The sequence below is a fragment of the Equus przewalskii genome, chromosome 6 (assembly GCF_037783145.1).
Source record: "Equus przewalskii isolate Varuska chromosome 6, EquPr2, whole genome shotgun sequence".
NCBI classification, from domain to species: Eukaryota; Metazoa; Chordata; class Mammalia; order Perissodactyla; family Equidae; genus Equus; species Equus przewalskii.
Window position 1 is genome coordinate 39685737 of NC_091836.1, and position 22809 is coordinate 39708545.

At 40.0% G+C, this 22809-nt stretch overlaps 1 long non-coding RNA gene across 1 annotated transcript; it reads left to right on the top strand.

Moving 5' to 3' along the window:
* The first annotated feature begins 340 nt into the window (after positions 1–340).
* On the top strand, positions 341–21895 carry LOC139083897 (uncharacterized). Its single transcript, XR_011540970.1, has 3 exons — positions 341–1277; positions 2541–2682; positions 15946–21895. It is a non-coding gene; the product is annotated as an uncharacterized lncRNA (long non-coding RNA).
* The last annotated feature ends 914 nt before the right edge of the window (positions 21896–22809 follow it).

Consider the following 22809-nt stretch of genomic DNA (forward strand, 5'->3'; position numbering starts at 1 on the left):
GGGGTGGGTAAGGAGTATGGTTCAGCAGTCTCTCTGTATTCAGAGTCTTTCTTCAACAGTCTGTCTGTGCCCCAGGAAAACAAGCTCACCAAACTTCTAGGTGGGAATGGTTTTCCAGGCCCCTCGGCACTGTCCCACTTATCTGTGGGAACTTTACTCTGTTGTCTGACAAATATTTTTGAGCACCTAATATGTTCCAGACGCTGGGTTAGCTGCTGGCCATTCTACACGTGCTATGTGATTTATCCATAAACATAAATACGCTAGTCCCTCACTGGGCTAGGAGTGGTCAGAGCCCTCTGCGTTATCCAGTGTATGCCTCCCTCCATTTCAGGGCCTGTTGGGAGGTGACTCAGAAGACAGAAATGGTTGAAAGGCTGGCTGTCTTGCTTGAGGAGTTGCTCAGAACACTGAGGTTCTCTTCTGTGGGAGAATCAGTGCTGGGGTGACAGTCTCATTAGAAACAGGGATCCCTCACGATGTACGAATCCACGCAGCCCAGACTTCAGGAGACCTTCCTGACTTGCACGCCGGCACCCAGCAGAGATGACCGGCAGCCCCACCCTCACACCGGCCTTGTGTTGTGTGCTGGTCTGCTGACCTTCAGTGACTGAGGGGTTCTCTCTGTGAAATCCCTACGCGCTAAAACTCTGTTTCAGGAAGATGGATTTCCATGATCGTTCTCAGGATTAACTGTTGTGGTTTGTGATTTTTCCCTTGAGCTTTTGGAAATAGCAAGTCTGATGACAAACCTCAGAAGGGCATGTTGGCTTTCTGTTAACTGATTGCTTGCAGAGGATCTGAGGGACATTCCTGCTGGGCTCCTGGCTCGGGTCCACCCTGGCTGCATTTTCCCTTCTGGACACTTCTGGCCCTGGAAGCACATACAGCGTCACCATGGTGACTCTGGGACAGACGCTTGCTGTGAAAAGAGCAGGGGATAAAGTCCCTCCTCTGAAGCTTTCTTAGGAGGGACGGAGGGCTTTGAAAGCTTTCAGAATCACCCCGTTTCATCTCCGGGCTTTGACACAGAGGCAGCCTCCTCAGTCGTCAACATAGAATCCGTCCCCTTTTCTTTTGCTTTGCTTGTGAAAGTGAATGAAAGCAGTCGAAGATCTGAAGAAGACTCTCCAGGATGACCAGCCTCACACCCCAAAGCCCCTCCTTAGGATGGTTAGCCGGTCGACAGGTGGGAGGCGGCACTGATGGTGATCAGGGCTCTCCACCCTGGACTGTTAAGCTCCCTGTTCTCGCACCGAGACTTCTCACTTCTCTCTGTGAGTTTCTGTTGTGGGCCCTCCTGTCTCTGTTCCCACCCTAGCTCAGGCTGTCACTTCCTCGTGTCTGCGTCTTTGTGGCAGAATCCCATCTCTCCTTGCTTCTGATCCCTCTGTCCACCCCCCTCCCCAGCCTCTGGCTGTCCTGTGTACTGTGGAAGACTAATCTTTCCAGGGTCATTCTTGAGGGATCTCATTATGGCCCTGTCACGCTGGGTTCTGGTTCATGTCCAACATTTTTCCCAGGTAAAATCAGGTTTAAATGAATATCAAGCAGTGACAGGAGAAACAGCTGCAGCCTGAGGAATGTACATAGCAGCAGAGACATGATGGAGAAGACGGCGGTGGTGGGAGAAGGTCAGTAGGAGGGACTCGAGGCAGGGCAGGATTTATGTGTCAGTCCCACCTTATGGGATGTGCCCAGAACGCCAGCTCCTATCACTTGGTAATACCTTTTTGAATGCCGTGCTGAGGAAGGCTCTGAAGCCGCACTCTGCTCTATAGTCAAGAGTGACGGTGGTTGACTGGCAATGCTTGTGGTTGGTGCAGCAAGAGGGACTTTTCTCCTCTGAAATAAATTAGTGTATCTTTGCTAAAGGTGGATGTGAAGAAAGTCAATGACCAGAGGTCTGTTTGGAGGAGAAACAGCAGACCTGAATTATTCAACTTTCACCATCACCCCTTGATTCTGGAAGGAGGGTCCACCCACTTAGCAATCAAGTCCAAAGTTCTCTGTCTGGCTTTCAGGATTTACCTCAACCTGGCTCAGACAGCTTTAACTTCCACTCCTCAACACTCTCTGCTGTGGTTAGGCATCTCACCTTCTTAGGCCTTGAAGGCAACACCCAACTGCCTGCTTTCCTGTCTTGAGTCCAAGGCCTCTCCTGTCTTTGCCTGCTGAAATTACTTGTTGTAAAGGCCAAGCTTAGGACCACTTCCTTCCCCAGCTGTGGAAACAGCTCCACCCTTGGAGATCTCTCTGCTTCCTCTGTGCAGCACTTTCCCCTCCAGTTCGCATGTTTCTGGTGGGCACACGTCTTCCCTCACGGCTTCCTGTGTGTTAGGCCTGCCCTGCGGTAGACAGAGCTCTAGGCCACAGACAGTGTCTTGCCTTACCGAGCCCTGAGGACAGGGCCAGACATGTGGGGTGTGCTGGTTTCCAGCTGTTGAGGTTCTATTTTCTTTCAAAAGTTTGCATGGGAGGTGCGACATTCTCTTGGTTTCCTGCCCAATACGCATTCCCCTCTTCTGCCTTGGTCACAGAACCCAGTGTTATTTCAGTAGCACTAAGCCCAGCTGAGAGGCTGTCTTTCCCAGTCCACCATACAGCTGAAGGTAACAATGACAGTCAAGCAAACATTGCTGGATGGGACTTCTGGCCAAGTTTCTTCAGAGGAGGACAGAGGTAGGTGTTTTGTAAATATTTTCTCCCAGTTTGTGGCCTGTCTTTTTACTCTCTTAACAATATCTTCCAAAGAGCAAAAGTTATTAATTTTGATGAAGTCCAGTTTGCCACTTTTTTCTTTTATACTTCTGCTTTTTGTGTCATATCTAAGAAGTCTTTTCCTAACCCACAGTCATAAAGATTTTCTCCTATATTTTCTTCTAGAAAGGCTCTAGTTTTAGTACTTACTTTGAGGCTTGTGATCCATCTTGAGTTAATGTTTATACAAGGTGTGAGGTAAGGGTCGAGGTTATCTTTTTCTTTTTTTTTGCAAAGAGGTGTCCCATTTAGCTGTTCTGACTCCTTTAATTTGCAGTGGAGAAAAATCATAGCCCAGATAAGTGAAGTCACTTGCCCTAGGTCACACAATTAGAGGTCAGACTGGAACTAGAAGCTGGGTATCCTGACAGCCAAGCCAGCATTCTTTCCATTGTACACAGAACAGAAGATGAAAAAGCAAACAGACCTAGCAGTCGGCAGACCTGGGTTTGCATTCTGACTTTTTGCTTATGAGCTATGTAACTTTGGGAGAGTCACTTAACCCTCCTAAAGTGACTGCGTCCTCATTTGAAAACAGAGAGAAATATCCAGCAATTATTGATCAAGCACCTTTTCTGGACTAGCACATACTATTTTGGTCCTGGGTACGTAGGAGGGAATGAGACAGGCCCAGGCGTTCAGCCCAAACACAGAGCTTACATCCTAGTGTGTGTGAAGGAGGAGACAAGTGCCTCTGAGAAGGTTATTGTAAGTGTTAAATGAGGTGAGAAGTGTGCATCTCTTAGCACAGTTCTTGGCAGAGTAGACATTTAATAAATGGTAACAGCAATTACAATTATTACTATATATTCAAAATATATATATTCAGTGTCCCAAAAGAGGGCAAATGCTTGGGGTGGCAGGGCCCTGTCTCAGTTTCCTATCCAGTAGCGCAGTGTCTGGGGTCCTCCAGGCCACCCAGGACAGTCTTTTCAGTGACCAGAGGACGCTCTAACCTACCTTCAAACCTAAGTAGGGTCCTCGGGTCTGAACTTCTCTGACAGCTTATTGATTAACCCAGATGCCACCCTTAGTTTCTTAGCTGGGTCGTCTCCTGAAAGCCTGCAAAGGCTGGTGACCCTCTGCCAGCCCCCTGTGCCCTGCAGCTGACATTCCCCCAGTGGCCCACTTGGCTCCTTTGCACTTCTCTGGCTTCTGAGCCATGGCCACAAGGCCCTGCCTTGGTTCTGGCTCTGGCCTGCCATTTTGTTCCCTGATCCCTCTTGTGGGACTGGTTTGCTCCCTCCTGCCCAGCCCTGATGTCCTCCCTGGCCCCTCTCAAGCTGCCAATGACACAGTTCCTGCCAACACTCCAGCATAAGCCCTTAGAGCATGAAGTCCACTTCCTGCCTCAGTCTTATCTCATCACCAGGCCCACAGTCCATTCTGAAGTATTGGGACTTATGGGTGGGGAGAAATGCCCTCGGCTTTAGAAGCTTGCAAACTGCCTACTCTATCCACCTTCCCCTCACATATGAGGCAGGGTGAGCCACGACTTGGGTTGTTGGGTGTAGAGATGGCTGTTTAGAAAGGAGAGAAAATGGGAATCAGAATGGCCCGTGTACACGTAGTAGAGTGCTGTTGAAATCACGTCTCTCCTTCCACTGTCAAACTGCAAGGGTGTTTTGTGAATTTTTCCTGATATATTGAAGTCTACTACTCCAGTTCAATCCTTAGGCTCTCCAAACCAGAGGAGGTTAGGGTTATAAAATGAGCAATATAAGTTTAAGAGAGTGTATTTCTGGATAACAAGCCAATTTCTGAATAGTCCATGTCTCTTCAGCTTCTCTTTGGTGAAGATAATTAAAAATTAGATAGTCACAATAGCAAACAATTACGGAGCCCTCAGAGATACTGTTCTAAGTAGTTTAGATGTATTAACTTATTTAAGCCTCAAAAAACCTTCTGAGGTAGGCACTATTATAATTCACTTTATTACAGAAGAAATTGAGGTACCAAGAGGTTGAGTAATTGGTCCAAGGACACACAGCTGAGATACAACCCCCGGCAATTTAGCTCCTGAGCCATCAGGCCATACCACCTATGATCCATTTATTACTCAGTAACTCACACAAGAGAAATGCCTTTTATCTTTCCCAGGCAAGAGTAGTAATTTAACATGAGTGCACATTCCATCCACATTTTGTTGTCAGAAACTGTTACTAGGGCAGCAATGGAATGGGAAGAGCAGTGATAGGTGCCAGGCCGTGGATTTTCCTCCCTGCTGCGTCAGGCCAGGAAGGGCACCTCCTTCCTCTCTTCCCTTGGGATAGGCTGCAGCTTTTATCTCTCCTTAGTGGCAGCCTCTGGTCTATCCAGCTGGGGAGGCCCCCTCCTTGTCTAGACTGTCTCTGTTCAAAAGAACTTGTTCAAAAAAACCCAGAACATTTGTAAATCAAGATATTCTTGAATGAGAAGTGATTATTCTGATAGGTAAACTGAAGTCAGGAGCTGGACGTGTATAGCTCAGCCTTTTCTCCTCATGCACCTTGCACCTGCCGAGGCACTCCCATTATGCTCTGTTGCTGCAGCAGAGAATTTAGAGGACAGGCTCTGCCCCTGCAGGTGAGCCACACCTGGCCTAGGACTGCCATAGCTGGGTGCTTCATCCGCTGCATTTCAGAGTGCAGTGTTAGGAAGCCCATTGTTGCTGCATATCTAAGCCATGTTTCCACCAGCTATTTCAGTAACAAAATTGATATTTTTATCCTCCCTTTTCAGTTGGTTCCAAACATACACAGGAAAAGGGAAGCTAACTATTTTCTTTCCTATCACTAAAGTTGGCTAAATCAACCATGATTCCGTAAGTATGGTTAAAATATACGTAGGTACATACACACAAATACACATACATAAAGAGCTATAAATCAACAATCACCAGCATTTTAAGGCAGGATGTATGCAGTGGTTTTACTTTCTTCCATAGGCTGAATCTACTGTCCTTGGCAGCCGGACTCCTAGGAGGTGGAGAAAGTCTGAGGGTCCTAAAGTAAATTATCTATTGTCCATGGAACTGAGCTTTCCCTAATCTGTCTTTTCAAGTAGCCAGTATGGAATGCAGCCTGGGTTTGGTGATCTCAAATCTTGGTGCAAAGGAAATAGTTAACTAGAAAGATGAACATTTAGAAGAGAATTTGTTCACTACCACAAATTACATACAATAAATGTCATTTCCTGAGTGCCTATTATATAGCAGGCATTTCAAGACCCATTCTTTCAGTCATTATCCTGATCAACTTTTTTAAAAAAATTATTTTATTGAGGTCATATTGGTTTATAACATTGTATAAATTCCAAGTGGTCATTATTATATTTCAGTTTCTGTATAGACTGCATTGTGTTCAATACCAATAGTCTAGTTCTTAATCTGTCACTATATATGTGCCTCTTTATGCCTCTTGCCTTCCCCCCACTCCCTTCCCCTCTGGGAACCACCAATCTGTTCTCCTTATCTATGTGTTTGTTTATCTTCCACATACGAGTGAAATCATATGGTATTTGTCTTTCTCTGTCTGACTTATCTCAGTTAGAATAATATCGTCAAGGTGCATCCATGTTGTCACAAATAGCATGATTTTGTCTCATTTTTTATGGCTGAGTGATATTCCATTATATTTATCTGACCAACTTTCTGAGGAAGCTGGGAAGCAGAAAAGTTGAGGTACGGGGAGTTGTACAGAATCAAATAGCAGGAGGTAAGGTTTGAACTCAGGTTTTTGACAACAGGGTATGTTTTCTTTCCATTATATGATACTAAGGACTCAGAATTCCATTAAATATAGATATATGATATAGTCACTTTTTTTTATATAGTTTTTTTATTGAGTTATTGATAGGTTACAATCTTGTGAAATTTCAACTGTACATTAATGTTTGTCAGTCATGTTGTAGGTGCACCACTTCACCCTTTGTGCCCACCCCCCACCCCACCTTTCCCCTGGTATCCACTAAACTGTTCTTGGCCCATAGTTTTAAATTCCTCATATGAGTGGAGTCATACACAGATTATCTTTCTCTTGCTGGCTTATTTCCTTAACATAATTCTCTCAAGGTCCATCCATGTTATTGCAAATGGAATGATTTTGTTCTGTTTTGCAGCTGAGTAGTATTCCATTGTATATATGTACCACATCTTCTTTATCCATTCGTCTGTTGATGGGCACTTAGGTTGCTTCCACGTCTTGGCTATTGTAAACAGTGCTGCAATAAACATTGGGGTGCACAGGACTTTTGGGATTGCTGACTTCAGGCTCTTTGGATAAATACCCAGTAGTGGGATGGCTGGATCGTATGGTAGTTCTATTTTTAGTTTTTTGAGGAATCTCCATACTGTTTTCCATAGTGGCTGCACCAGTTTGCATTCCCACCAGCAGTGTATGAGGGTTCCTTTTTCTCCGCAACCTCTCCAACATTTGTTGCTATTAGTTTTAGATATTTTTGTCATTCTAACGGGTGTAAGGTGATATCTTAGTGTAGTTTTGATTTGCATTTCCCTGATGATCAGCGATGATGAGCATCTTTTCATGTGCCTATTGGCCATCAGTATATCTTCTTTGGAGAAATGTCTGTTTATGTCTCCAGCCCATTTTTTGATTGGGTTGTTTGATGTTTTGTGATTGAGTTGTGAGAGTTCTTTATATATTAAGGATATTAAGCCTTTGTCAGATATATGACTTGCAAATATTTTTTCCCAGTTAGTGGGTTGTTTTTTTGTTTCAATCCTGTTTTCATTTGCCTTGAAGAAGCTCTTTAATCTGATGAAGTCCCATTTGTTTATTCTTTCTATTGTTTCCCTTCTCTGAGAAGGCATGGTGTCCGAAAAGATCCTTTTAATACTGATGTCAAAGAGTGTACTGCCTACGTTTTCTTCCAGAAGCCTTATGGTTTCAGGTCTCACCTTTAGGTCTTTAATCCATTTTGAGTTTATTTTGGTGAATATAGTCACTTTTTAAAGGCACTTACAGTTGAGCTTAAAAGACAAATATATACCCAAAATAAAAAGATTAACGATCAAATATGCTCAAAGAGCTAAAGAGCTAAAACATGAACAAAAACTAAAGGGAATCAGGAAAACAATATAAAAACAAAATGAGAATATAAAAAACGAGATCAAAATTATATAAAGAAACTGAACAGAAATTCTGGAGCTGAAAAGTACCACAGCTCAAATAAAAAAAAAACCAGTAGGGGGTTCAACAGCAGATTTGAACACTCAGAAGAAATAGTGTAGAAGACAGGGTTATAAAATTAGCAAGTCTGAGGAGCAGAAAGAACAAGAAATGAAGAAAAGTGAACAGAGCCTAAGGGATTGTGAGCACCATCAAGTAGACCAACATATGCACTATGGGAGTCCCAGAAGGAGAAGAAAGAGAAAGAAACAGAAAGATTATTTGATGAGATAATGACTGAAAACTTCTCAAATTTGATGAAAAACATAAGTCCACGTATCCAAGAAGCTCAACTAACTCCAAGTAGGATAAACTCAAAGAGACCCACACTGGGACACATTATAATCAAATTGTTGAAATTACAAGACAAAGAGAGAATCCTAAAAGCAGCAAGAGATAAACAACTCATTATGTACAAGGAATCCTCAATAAAATTATTAACCAATTTCTCATCAGAAACTTTGGAGGCCAGAAGACAGTGTGATAATATATTTAAAGTGCTGAAAGAAAAAATACTGTCAATTCAAATTCTGTATCTGGCAAAACTGTCCTCCAAAAATGAGGAGGAGATTAAGACATTCCTAGATAAACAAAAGCTGATGGAGTTTATAGCTAGATCTGTCCTACAAGAAATGCTAAAGGGAGTTCTTCAGGTTGAAATAAAAGGACACTAGACAGCAATTTGAAGCTGTATAAAGAAATAAAATTCTCATGTATAGTTAAATACACGGGCAAACATAAACGTCAGTATTATTGTGATTTTGGTTTGTAACTCCACTTTTTATTTTCTAAAACATTTGAAGGCAAATGTATAAAAAGAATTATAAATTTTTGCTATTGGGTAAAGTATAAATTTGTAGTGTTATTAACATAAAGTGGGAAGTAGAACTATATAGGATTAGAGTTTTAATATGTGATTAAAGTTAAGCTGTCATTGATTCAAATTAGATTGTTACAACTTTGGGATAATGTATGTAATCCCCATGGTAACCACAAACAAAGTGTCTACAGAATACACACAAAAGCAAATGAGACAGAAATCAAAATGTATCACTATAAAAAATCAACTAAACACAATAGAAAGCAATAATGGAACAAACAAGGGACAGAACACAAATATTAAAATGTCAGAAATAAGTCCTTCCTTATCAGTAATTACTTTAAATGTAAATGGATTAAATTCTGCAATCAAAAGGCATAGAATGGATTAAAAATATGATACAACTATATGCTGTCTACAAGAGACTCACTTTAGATCTAAAGACACAAATAGATTGAAAATGAAAGAATGGAAAAAAGATATTCCATGTAAAGAGTCACCAACAGAGAGCTGGGGTGGCTACACAAATATCAAACAAAATAGACTTTAAATAAAAAACTGTTACAGGAGACAAAGAGGACATTGTATAATAACAAAATCATCAATTTATCAAGAAAATCTAACAATTGTAAACATATGTGCACCAAACATCAGAGCCCCCAAATATATGAAGAAAATGTTGACAGAATTGAAGAGAGAAAGTTCTACAATAATAGTTGGAGACTTCAATACCCCACCTTCAATAATGGATGGAACAACCAGACAGAAAATCAATAAGGAAATAGAGGATTTGAACAACACTTTAAACCAATAAGACCTAACAGGCATACAGAACACACCACCCCATAACAGAATACACATTTTTCTCAAGTATACATTGAGAACATTCTCCAGGAATATTCTATCATGGAACATTATCCAGGATAGATCATATGTTAGGTCACAAAACAAGTCTTAATAAATTTAAAAAAAGTAAATCATACAGAATATCTTTTCTGATCACAATGGAATGACACTAAAATGAATAACAACAACAAAAAAGGAAAACTCACTAACGTGGAAATGAAACAGCACATCTTTAAAGAACCAATGGATCAAAGAAGAAATCACAAGGGAAATTAGAAAATACCTTGAGACAAATGAAATGAAAACATAATATAACAAAACTTCTGGAATGCTTCAAAACCAGTGCTAAGAGGGAAATTTATAGCTGTAAATGCATACATTAGCAAATAAGAAGGATCTCAAATCAATAACCTAACTTTATGCCTTAAAAAACCATAAAAAAAGATTAAACTAAACCTGAAGTGATCAGAAGGAAGCAATTGATAAATATGGAGATAAGACTGGAGATAAATAGAGACTAGAAAAACGATAGAGACATTTAATGAAACCAAGAGTTGTTTCTTCGAAAAGATCAACAAAATTGACAAACCTCTAGCTAGATTGACTAAGAAAAAAAGAGAGACAATTCAAATTACCAAAATCAGAAATAACAGTGGAGATACTACTAGCAATTTTACAGAAACAAAAATGACTATAAGAGAATACTATGAACATTTGTGTATCAATAAATTGGATAATCTAAATGAAATGGACAAATTCTTAGAAAGAAAATCTACCAAATCTGACTCATGAAGAAATATCAAATATGACTACTAAGGAGAACACTACTAAGGAGACTGAATCAGTAATCAATGACTGCTGCTAAGGAGACTATTATGACTACTAAGGAGATTGAATTAGTAATCAAAACCCCCGAAAAAAGAAAAGCCCAGGACCGGATGGCTTCACTGGTGAATTCTACCAAACACTTAAAGAAGAATGACCACCAATCCTTCTCAAACTTCAGAAACTCTGAAAAGCAGGAAACATATCCTAACTCCTTCTTTGAGGCCAGTATTATCCTGATCCCAAAGGCAAAGACAGCGCAATAAAGGAAAACTACAGACCAATATCCCTCATGAATATTGCTACAAAAATCCTCAACAAAACACTAGCAAACCAAATTCAGCACACTAAAAGGCTTATACAACATGACCAAGTGAGTTTTATTCTTGGAACGTAAGGCTGTTTCAACCTATGAAAATTAATCAGTGTATGTGATTATGTACATACCACATTAATAGAATGAAGAAAACACCCCATAATCACCTTAACTCATGCAGAAAAAGCTTTTGACAGTATTTAATACCCTTTCATGATAAAAAAAATACTCAAGAAACTAAGAATAGAAGGAAACTTCCTCAAGATGATAAAGACCATATGAAAAATCCACAGCTAACATACTCTATGGTGAAAGACCAAAGGCTTTTCCTTTAAGATCAGGAGCAAGATCTGGATGCCTACTTTCATCACTTCTATTCAACATAGTATTAGAAGTTATAGTTAGAGCAATCAGACAAGAAAAAAAAATAACAAAACAAAAGTCATCCAAATCAGAAAGGAAGAGGTAAAAGTTGCTCTGTTTGAAAATGGTATGATTTTATACATAGACATCCCTAAAGATTCCACACACAAAAACATTGTTAGAGCTAATAAATGAATTCAACAAACAGCAGGATACAAAATCGACATACAAAAATCAGCTGCCTTTCTATACACTAGCAATGAACAATTTGAAAAGGAAATTAAGAAAATAATTCCATTTATAGTAGTATCAAAAGAATATAAAATACTTAGGAATAAATTTAATTGAGGAGGCAAAAGACTTGTCAGCTTGAAAACTACAAAACGTTGCTGGAAGAAATTAAAGAAGACGTAAATGAGTGAAGAAACACCCTGGGATCATGGTTTGGAAGATTTAATATTGTTCAGGTGACAATACTACCCAAAGAAGCCAACAGATTTATTTCAATCTCTGTCAAAATCCCAATGGTGTGTTTTGCAGAAATAGAAAAATCCATCCTAAAACTTATATGGACTCTCAAGAGACCCCAAGGAGCCAAAATAATCTTGAAAAAGAAGAACAAATTTGGAGGAATAATACTTCCTGATTTCAAACTTTCTACCAAGCTACAGTGATCAAAATAGTGTGATACTGGCATAAGGACATACATATAGATTAATGAAATAGAACTGAGAACCCACAAATAAACCTTCCTGTATATGGTCAATTGATTTTTGAAAAAGACGCTAAGAACATTTAATGGGGAAAGGACAGCCTTTTCAACAATTGGTGCCTGGAAACCTGGATATCTACATGCAAAGGAATGAAAGTGGACCTATACCTAACACCACATACAAAAATTAACTCAAAATAGAATAAAGATCTAAACATAAGAACTAAAACTATAAATCTATAAAATATAGGGGAAAAGCTTCATGACATTGGATTTGACAATGATTTCTTGGATATGATAGCAAAAGCACAGACAACAAAAGAAAAATATATAAATTGAAATTCATAAAAATTAATCACTTTTGGGCATCAAAGGACACTAAAGCAACCCACAGAATGGAAGAAAATATTTGCAAATTGTATATATGATAAGGGATTACTATCTAGAATATATAAAGAGAATATACAAACAACAACAAAAGCACAACTCAAAAATGGGCAAAAGACTTGAACAGATATTTTTCCAAAGAAAATACACAAAAGGTCAATGAGCACATGAGAAGACGCTCAACATCACTAGCCATTAAGAAAATGCAAATCAAACCACGATTAGATTCCACTTCATACCCACTAGGATGACTATTGTTAAAAAAAAAAAAGCAAAATAAAAAGTGTTGTTGAGGATGTGGAAAATTTGGTCCTTTGTGCATTGCTGGTGGGAGTGTAAAATGTTGCAGCTGCTGTGGAAAACTATTTTGTGGTTTCTACAAAAGTCAAACATAGAATTAACATATGATCCAGTAATTATACTTCTAGGTACCCAAAATTATTGAAAGCAGGAACTCGAACAGATACTTGTACACCAATTTTCATTAATGCTTTAGTCACAATAGCCAAAAGGTGGCAACAACCCAAATGTTCATTACCTAATGAATGCATAAACTAAATGTCACGCATATATACAGTGGAATATTATTCAGCCCTAAAAAGGAATGAAATTCTGATACATGCTACAATATGGCTAAACCTTGAAAATATGTTAAGTAAAATAAGCTAGACACACAAAAACAAATATTGTAAGTCTCACTTATATGGATATCTAGAAAGGCAAATTCATACAGACAGAAAGTAGAGTAGTAGTAGTTTCTGTTTGGGATGATGAAAAAGTTCTGGAAATCGATAGTGGTGATGGCTGTACAACATTGTGGATGTACTTCATGCCACTGAAATGTGCATTTAAAAATGTTTAAAATGGTAAATTTTATGTTATGTTTATTTTACCACAATAAAAATATCTAAAAAAAAAGAGTTACCACCACTTAAAAGACAGCTATAATGTTATATTATGAGTAGACATATTTCAAGTGGTATTTTTCCAAGAAACAGTGGATCATACTACATCACCCCTATTCTTTTGCCTGGTTCTCCTTTAAGATCAATGGAATCCAAGATCTTTGCAAGATGGCCAGCTGAGCTCTGTGGTCCATATGTGAGAGAGTTCTCTTACCCTCCCCAGACCTCACTTGTCATATATAGGAGTCTAACATATTAATATTCACTTTTTTATTGAGATATCATTGACATATAACATTATAATTAGTTTCAGATGTACAACATGATTCAATATATCTACATTGTGAAATGATCACCACAATCAGTCTAGTTAACATCCATCACCACATATTGTTACAATTTTTTTTTCTTGTGATGAGAACTTTTAAGATCTACTCTCTTAGCGACTTTCAAATATACGACACAGTATTATTGTCTATAGTCACTTTAAAACATATGAGTACATTTAAGTTTTAGAAATTGCCCATGGACAAATAGTGCATGCATTTATTGTGGTAGTGATTCTTTTATTTTTCTCTCTGAAAAACTACTTAAACCGATGTTTTATCTTATAATCAATGGTGTATGTAAATAGAGGAAATATGGTAGTGACTAAAATTTAAATGATGTGTGAAGATCATAAAGGAGTGATCAGACAGGAAGGAATTAAGTAAGAAAGCTTAAGTAGGGGAGATTTCCTGGTGCTAACTTCTGGGGCTGGGTGGAAAGTGGCAACACAAATTAGAAGAAAGGAGGAAGGTTTACATTGTAAGTAAAGAGAATGGACTAAGTAGAGACATATCAAGAAATAAATGTCAGTCACCATTCTAAGATCTTTGTATCTGTTCACCCATAAACCGCACAACAAGTCTATGAGTTGGATATTATAATTAACCACACTTTACAAATGAAGACATTCAGACGCAGAATAAGTAATCCCTGCAAGGTTACACAGCTAATAAGTGGTGGAGCTGTGATGTGAACCCAGGTGGTCTGTCTAGAGACCATCCTTTAACCACTACTAGCTCTGCCTGCTCCTGCTCCTTCTGGGAGAGGAGTCCTTAAAGAAAAAAAAAAGAAAAAGGAAATAAGTATTTACTGACACTTAAAACTACCAGCAAATGAATTCATAATGATATGTACATCTTTTATGTCTTATAATGGTTGAATACCATTACATGGTTGAATATTAGCCAAGGAGAACATGAGAAAGGAACTTCCTGTCACCACGAGTAGGCTAATTCTTACGGGTGTATTTTGATTGCTGTATGCTGGAAGCTCTGTTGGACTTCAGATCTGTAATGGCTGAAGGTGTCTTCTTGTGAATGGGAGAGGGTCTCTCCAGATGGGTGTTTCAGGTGTGGGGATATGAGAATGTCTTGGATGGGAAACAGTTGTTAGGTAGTCATAGGCAAATTATTAGGTGATTGCTTTTATGACTCTCATTTTCTAATAAGAAAATTGATGCTTAGAAAAACAGAGTAACTCTTCCACAGCTGGGACTCCAGTCCAGGTCTGTCTGACTTGACTCCCGTGCTCTGAACTGGGAAGTCTATGTCCTTAGCCAGACACATTTCTGGAGCTTTTCTCTAAAAAGCCTGGCAAGTTTTGTGTTGTGTTTTAGTAAGGGAGGCGTTCTCTTGTTCTTTTATGTGCTGATTAATGCTTTAGAGCCATTCCAAAGGAGGGCCTCCAGAGATATAGGACTTCCTGTGTTACCCACAACCTTGATATGTACATCTTTTATGTCTTCATATAATTGGCTGATAAAAACATTGACTAAGAGATGGACAGAACTGGGCAGCATTTCAAAATAATCTCAAAAGACTGGAGTTATGGGCCAAAATCAATAGGATGAAATTCAACTGGGTAAAATGTCAAGTCTTTACTTGAGGTTAAAAAAAAGAGAAATATACATACACACACACACACACACACACACACACACAAGGTGGTAAAGAGCTGGTTTGAAAAAGACTTAAAATTTAGTTGACTGCACCTAAAATAAGGCCACAGTGTGAAATAATAAATAAAATAGAGAGTGGATTCTTAGGTTGCGTTAAAAGCAGGATTAGTGTCCAGAACAGAGGAAATGGTACACCATTGTCCATGGTGCTGGTCACCTAAAAAATCATATCAATTTACCCCACCTAAAAAATCATATCAATTCTACATGAAGAGGGACATTGATGACCAGAGGACTAAGGTCAAAGGGAGTAGGTTGGTAAGTGTTGAGAAAATCATGACAAATAAGGAATAATTCAGGAAACCTGAAGTAGAGAAGGGCCTGGGTAGGAGAAGCCTTTGAGGATAGCCAAGTCAGATTCCCACTGGGGACTCACCAGAAACTCTGAGTACCTCCCATACCAGCAGACATAGGTGCGGAGAATCCCGAGGGAAAAGAGGAGATAGAGGATATCTCAATCCATCTGTCCTGTTCTCAACAAACCTGTCATGCTGCCATTTCACTCTGTTGTGATCCCATGTTGTCTTGGGCACTCAGCAAGGCATTCAAATCCTAGAGTTCCAAATGGGAAGTGGGGACCAAGCTCCTTTCGCTTTCAGTTTTCCCCTCAGTCCATCTTGGGCTTGTATTAATTTGCCATGTGCCTGTTCCAACTTGAGGCCAAGATGTGTGTAGGCACTGAATTCCTAAGGGAATTAGCCCCTGGGTTAGCTGTCTAGAGGCCTCTGGCTCTCCACACCAAGACTCTTTGTGAAGCTCTCTGGTCTGAACTGACCACATTTAGCTCCTGATACTTAAAGGGAGTTTTTGGAATTTAAGAATTTCTTTTCTTTTTCAGCAAAGTCTACTGTCCAGCTGAGAACTCAAGAAACTCGTCTTTGATACTCATTGCTGAGTAACAGCTTCTTTGTTCTAATAGACACCCTTCTCTCCTCAGAAGCAATGACAACTATTGATTCTATAAGTGGGCAACTTAAGAGCACTGTAATTTAATGGGAATAAAAAATGCATTGGTTTAGATACTATTTCTAAACAATAAAGGAGGCAGGTGATGTGTGGTAGGGAAAGAGATTGGTCATGGAGCTAGGAGATGCCAGGGTCTAGACTAAAGTAAAGGGTTGCAATTGAGCTTGCATCTTAGCATTTTAAGTAAAGAATTGACAAATTAATGAATAAGAGATGTATTTTCTAGAACCAATAAATTTGTTTCAAGGATCATTGTATAAAGTGATTTCAATGGCACAATAACATCATAGGAGTATTATTTAAAAATTCAGGGATGCCTTTCATTTCTTTAATTTTTATACCAACCCCCAACCAAAGTTAAATGCTGGAAAACAGGAAGTATATGATAAATGTTTGTTGAAGACAAAATGTACTTTAAGTATATATGTTTGGTATAGAATATATGCAAACTGGGAATTAAAAGAGGGTAAAGAACCACATTTCAGCTAGGGAAGTCTCTACGGACTTGGGCTGAGGCGTGATGGTGAAGGCTCTGTCATGCACTGTTAAGAGGTCCCTGTCCTCTGTCATCATTGAACTTACTTTTATATTTAGGAGATTTACATGAAAAAGCTAGATTTGTCAAGGGGTTGAATTGCCTGGCTCTCTCCATCAGAGTTTAGTCATGGTCCTCAACTTCCTGTAAACTCTCCCGCACCCAAACCTTCATTCTCTTTCTCCCAGTCTTGGAGGACAAGGCAGTGCTTTTTCAACCTTTTCGTGTTCTTGGCACACCTTTAAATTAAGAGACTGAAAAAACGAAGTATAATGCCAGCAAACAACTATAGGGAAATGACTGCATCAGCGAACAAAGCTTCAGTGTTCAGGAAGGAGTCCCCAATTATCATGCTCTTCACTGTCTTGCTTGAGCACCAGGTTACTGTTGGAATGTTTACTGCCCTGCCTGAACTCTCTTAGATAGTCTTGAAAAGCTCTATCATGTTCCAGGAAATACCTGATTCTTCTTTTGCACTGGCTTGATGCTATGCTCAGTCTCTCTTCCTATTTGCAGGAAGCTGTACAGAGCTGTCGATGTATGGATCCCACACTTCCAAACCTTTCTGCTCAGCATTATGCCTGGCAGATATTGGCAATTATAATATATAGAGTCAACTGCAATACAAATATATCTTACACACTGGCCACAGTGTGGTGGCACACCAGTGTAAGGCACAGAGACGAGGCATTCCTCCTTTGACACATGCTAACCCATGGGTTGTGTCCTTGCCCGTTTCCCTCCTGACTCCTTTGGGACTTTGTTCTCAGTCATTTCTCTCTCCTTCCTTTATTTTCAACCTCCCCCACCTACTCTGACTTGAGACCCACCCCCATCCATTCTGTCCTCTCCCAGTCCCAGGCCCCAGCAAATCTCTGCTCTCCTTTTCCTTCTTTTTTTGTGTGTGAGGAAGATTAGCCCTGAGCTAACATCCATGCCAATCTTCCTCCACTTTGTATGTGGGATGCCCCCACAGCATGGCTGATGAATGGAGTAGGTCTGCCCCCAGGATCCAAACCTGCGGACCCTGGGCCACTGAAGCAGAGTGTGCAGAACTTTAACCACCTGGCCATGGGACCGGCCCCCTCCTTTTACTAACTTTTTGGAAAAGTGGCCTATGTTTACAGACTCTCATTCTGAACAATCCATTCATTCTTTACACCCCTGAACCCAGGCTTCTATGTACATTCTGCTGAAATTCTTCTTACCCTTGTCACTGCTCACTATCTGATTTCCAACTCTTTTCAATACTAATTTTACTAAAACTGTGCTGCATTTGCTCAACCCCCTCTCTCTTTCCTTTTCAAAATCCCTATTCCCTTGGCTTTTGCTCTGTACATCTGAACATGCCTTCTCTTTCTCTCAGAACATGCCTTTTCTACTTTCTACCCCTTAACTATTGGTGCTTCATAGGTTCTCATGCTTGACAATTTTCTCCTTATTCTAACACTCTCCATGGGTGATTTTACCTACCTACAAACTTTTAATCATCACTTCTGTGTGGATGACTCTCAAGTCTAAATTTTCAGTCCAGATTTCCCTTCTAAGCTTCAAATTCAACATGTCTGAAATGGACCTCATCCTCCTTCTCAAAAACACACCTCAGGGGCCAGCCTGGTGGCACAGCAGTTAAGTTCACACGTTCTGCTTTGGTGGCCCGGGGTCTGCCAGTTCGGATCCTGGGTGTAGATCTACGCACCACTTGTGAAGCCACGCTGTGGTAGGCGTCCCACATAAACTAGAGGAAGATGGGTACAGATGTTAGCTCAGAACCAGTCTTCCTCAGCAAAAAGAGGAGGATTGGCGGCAGATGTTAGCTCAGGGCTAATCTTCTTCAAAACAAATAAATGAGTAAATAAATACACCTGAAATTCTCTATTTCATTTGGTGGCACAACTATATGGTCACCCAAGATAGAAATTTGATGTTATCTTTGACTCCTTCTTCCTTTGATTCAGTTGTCAATCCTTACTCTTCTTTTCTCGGTAGTTCTTGAACAATCCTCTCTAGTTCATCCCTATAGCCATAGCTTCATTTCAGATCCTCATCTGTTCTGCCCAGATGACGGAAACAGCCTGAAAACTGAGCCTGCTGTTGCCAGACCTCTCCCTCTCCAGAGGGAGCCATCAGAGATCTCTTTGAACCTAAACCAAGCACATCGCCACCCCCAGTGACTCCTCCTTTGACTACAGGCTCTGAGCTGGCGTACATGTCTCTCTGTTATCTACCTCTCTAGTCTCCCCTCCACCACTTCTGGCCTGACTCCGTACCTCCAGCAACAAGTAATGGCAGTGTGTGCGTCCCCTCATTCTGCCCTGCATCCTTCGCCCTTTGGTTGCTCTGCCTTTCTCAACTCTGACTAAAGGTTTTCTTGTTTCTCCTCCAGAATCCCTTCCCTACTAGACACTACCAAGACAATTCCTGTCATAATACAATTACAATTCCTAAGGACTCAAGGAATATCATCTGTAGACAGATGTCAGTCACCACACTGATTTTGCAAACTTATTTTTCATATAACATTAATTATTTTTAAAATGACTTAAATACTCTAATGCACTCAATTCAAAAGACTTGCAACAAAATACAATCCCACTAGTCCTAGAAATTCCATTATTAAAATATTAATAGTGGAAATACTATTCCAGTCTCCTTTCTATGTGCATATATACATACAGATTCTTATATAATAGTGGTATCATACATCATTCTTTCAGAATATTTTGAGCACTTTAACATGCGCAGGCCCTACCCTCATTCAGCTGCATTCTAGTTGGAGGCTCAGACATTAATCAAAGAGTCACACAAATGAACACAAGGTGTACCTCTATTTATACAGTTGACAAGTATGAAGAAGAAGAGGGACGTGGAGCTATGAGGGCGCGAGATAAGGAGAACTAACTTGCTCAGGAGCTTAAGATGAATGAACTGAGATCTGAAAGAAGCTAGGAATTAACTAGCTGGAAGGGTTTGTGTGCTGTTGAGTGGTCTGCTTTGAATGCTTTTCTTTTCTTTTGTTTTTGCACTTGTTAATAAACTGCAAACATTTTCCTGGTTAAAATTTGTTTGTGACGTAAGTGTTCTGGGCATAGTGTTCAATCATATGGATAGATTATAGTTGAATAAATTCCCTAAGATTTGATATTTGTTTCCTACTTTTTATTATGAATTATGCTGCAACGAATATTTTTGAACATATATCTCTGTGTATGTCTCAGATAATTTCCTAAGGATGTATTTTCTACAAGTGAGAGTGCCGTGTCCCGCGGTGTGCGGATTAAAGTTTTGCGATGACTGCCAGATTGCTCTCTGGAAAGCTCCGCTGATCTATTTTGCTTCCATCAGCTGTGTTTGGGAATGCCTGACTCTGCATGCTCATCAGCTCTGGGACTTCTCTTTCTTTTTAATCTTTATAGCTTTTAATTATCCCCAAAAATGGCATCTCACTCAAGTTTTAATTTTAATATCTTTGCTTGCTATCAAGGCTGAACTTTTAAATAGATTTTTTTTTTCATGAGGAAGATTAGCCCTAAGCTAATATCTGTGCCAATCTTCCTCCACTTTATATGTGGGTCACCACCACAGCATGGCTGATGAGTGTGTAGGTCCACGCCTGGGATTCAAACCCACAAACCTGGGCTGCCAAAGCGGAGCACGCTGAACTTAACTACTACCTCATGGGGCCTGCCCCTAAATAGGTTTTTGTTTGTGCAATTTATTTTGCCAGTTGCCTATTTGTGTCACTATATCGTTTCAAATTGTCTTGGTGTTTGTTTCTCATTAGCTCATTGAGGGCAGAGGCTCTTTTGGCCCAATGTGTTACCTAAGACATAGTAGGAAGTAATAAAAGGACATTTTTAAGTGACTGGCTGCTAGGGCTTCACCGAGTCCCTGACCCCAGTGAGGGTGGCAGCAGGCAAGACGGCTTCAGTCTGATTATCTTAGACAATTGCTGTGCTTAGAGAATCAAGGTCTTCCGTCTGAATTATATCATTTGTCTCAAGTACAAGCTTCACTTCTGCCACCACTCAGCCCCATGTACCTAATCTTAAAGATCCTTGAAACATAAGGAAGAACGGAGCTCATTGTCTAAAATGTCTCTTCAGTATTATCTTTTTTAAACTTCTGACTCTGAAGAGGTTGTAATGAAGCCCCCAACTCGGGACCTACTGACTCCCCCCAGAGAACAGCAGCGGGCAAATCTGGACGCTGGACAAGCCTCCAAGCCGAGGACTCCGACAGTTCTAGGGCTGAGGAACAACCAGTCTTCAATGTCCAGAAGAGAAGAATGCGGATGGTTGAAAGGATATAGAAGCATATAATAGAAGGAATGATTTAAAGATCTGTGAGTGTTTAGCCAACAAAAGAAATGATTTCTGGAGTGAGAAAATATAAAACCTGTCCTCAAATGCATTTTAACTCTAAAGGCTATAAAAACAAATTTTTATAACTCAAATTGGATATGACACTATGGATTAATAAAGGAACATGATTTGCTTTGCACAAGCTACTCTTGCTTATAATTCATTAATCCATTAATTGTTCATTAATTCAATAAATGTCTATTAAGTTCCTAACAGGAGTTAGGTGCTGGAAACTCAAAGGGAAACAAGACAACCATTATCCCTGCTGTCGTGGAGCTCAGAGAATCAGGACTACCAGTGCCTGGGGATCTGGAACCAGCTCTGCTCCAGGAGACATACTTGTGGTTTGTAACGTGCTGACTGCTTGAGCGCGTTCGTTTATCATAACAGTAGGCGATAAGGGGTTAGAAGAATTTGTAACAAACCCTGTGTTAATGACAGTGCTGGTAGTGAGAGGTAGAGAAGGCAAAAATCTTTTGGGTAAAAGGTAAGTGGAACCAGACACTGGATTTTAAGTTTTAAAACTATCCACTTAAAGCTATAAAGAAGCTTTTTTGTCAAAATGTCTTCATGAAACAAATAGAAAAAATCACTTTCTCTTGAGTCTAAAGCTCTCTAGCTTTAATTTTCCCTTTCTTACTGAGCAAGTGTTACTAAAATGCATTGCTTTAGAATGCGAGTTTTCCTGGAATGCTACAATTGAATGGTGGGACAGACGGCCTTTGAACTCTGCCTCTGGTTCTGCATGACCAAGTGTCAACGAAGACCAATGACTGGAAGCTGCAGGAAGCAGATTTTGGTTCCACACAAGGAGGAAGAGTTTTGTGAGGAAGAAAAACAGAGAAGATTACCATTTTTTTTCAGAATGGTAATGAGTTGTCTCTTTGGAAATAACAATAATGATAAAGATGATGATAAAAATAGCAATGACTCTTTTTTGTACCGTTTCTGTGTTCCCATGGGGTGCGCTAAAAGCTCTGCACACGTTATTTCATTTAATCTCAGAAGTATCTAAAATACTTTATACGGATGATGAAACTGAGGACCAGCTGGGCTAACCTACTGGCCCAAAGGTCCACAGTTAGAAAGTGGCAGCACCAGCTGTGAACACCTGCTGTGGAGCACGAGCTCCAATACTTCTGTTCTCAATTATTAGGCTATTCTGTCAGGTTTTTCTCACTGGAGGTGTTCAAGCATAAATTGGATTATTGCATGAATGAAACAATGATGAGAGGATTCAAACTTCAGATGAGGACGGCACTCACTGGGCTGATTAACAGCTAAGTCAGTAATTCTAAACGTTTTTGGTAATGGATCCTGTTGAGAATTTGGCAACAATCTGTGAGCTTTCTCCTAGAAAAATCCATGTGTGCACACAGATGCAAATTATCACAATGCAACATTTTGGGGAGCAAGGACGTTCAGCATCCCTTTAGCATCTTTGGGCTCTAGGTTGAAAGCCTTTGTTCAAAAGATACTTTTACTTTGCTACATGCTATAGGAGGTGAATTTCCCTCCAAGTTCTGACTCCAGGCGTTGAGATGGTGCCACCACCATATGGCACTAATAGAAAAAAATAAAACAAAACACTGAACTAACAAGAAAGAGAAGCCCTCCTTACACATTTCTCAAAGCAGGCTTTATGTGCCATTGGAAATCTCTCCCTCGGCTGTTACAACTTCAGGTGCATTCAGACTGACTCAGAAATAGAGACACAAACCATATGTAAAGCCTCCACTCCTATTATTATTTATGGGGCACTAGAGCCTGTCCGTCCCCAGCAAGCCCATTGCCAATAAAGAAGTGAAGGGAGACTGGGGAGGAGGGGCTAGATTAT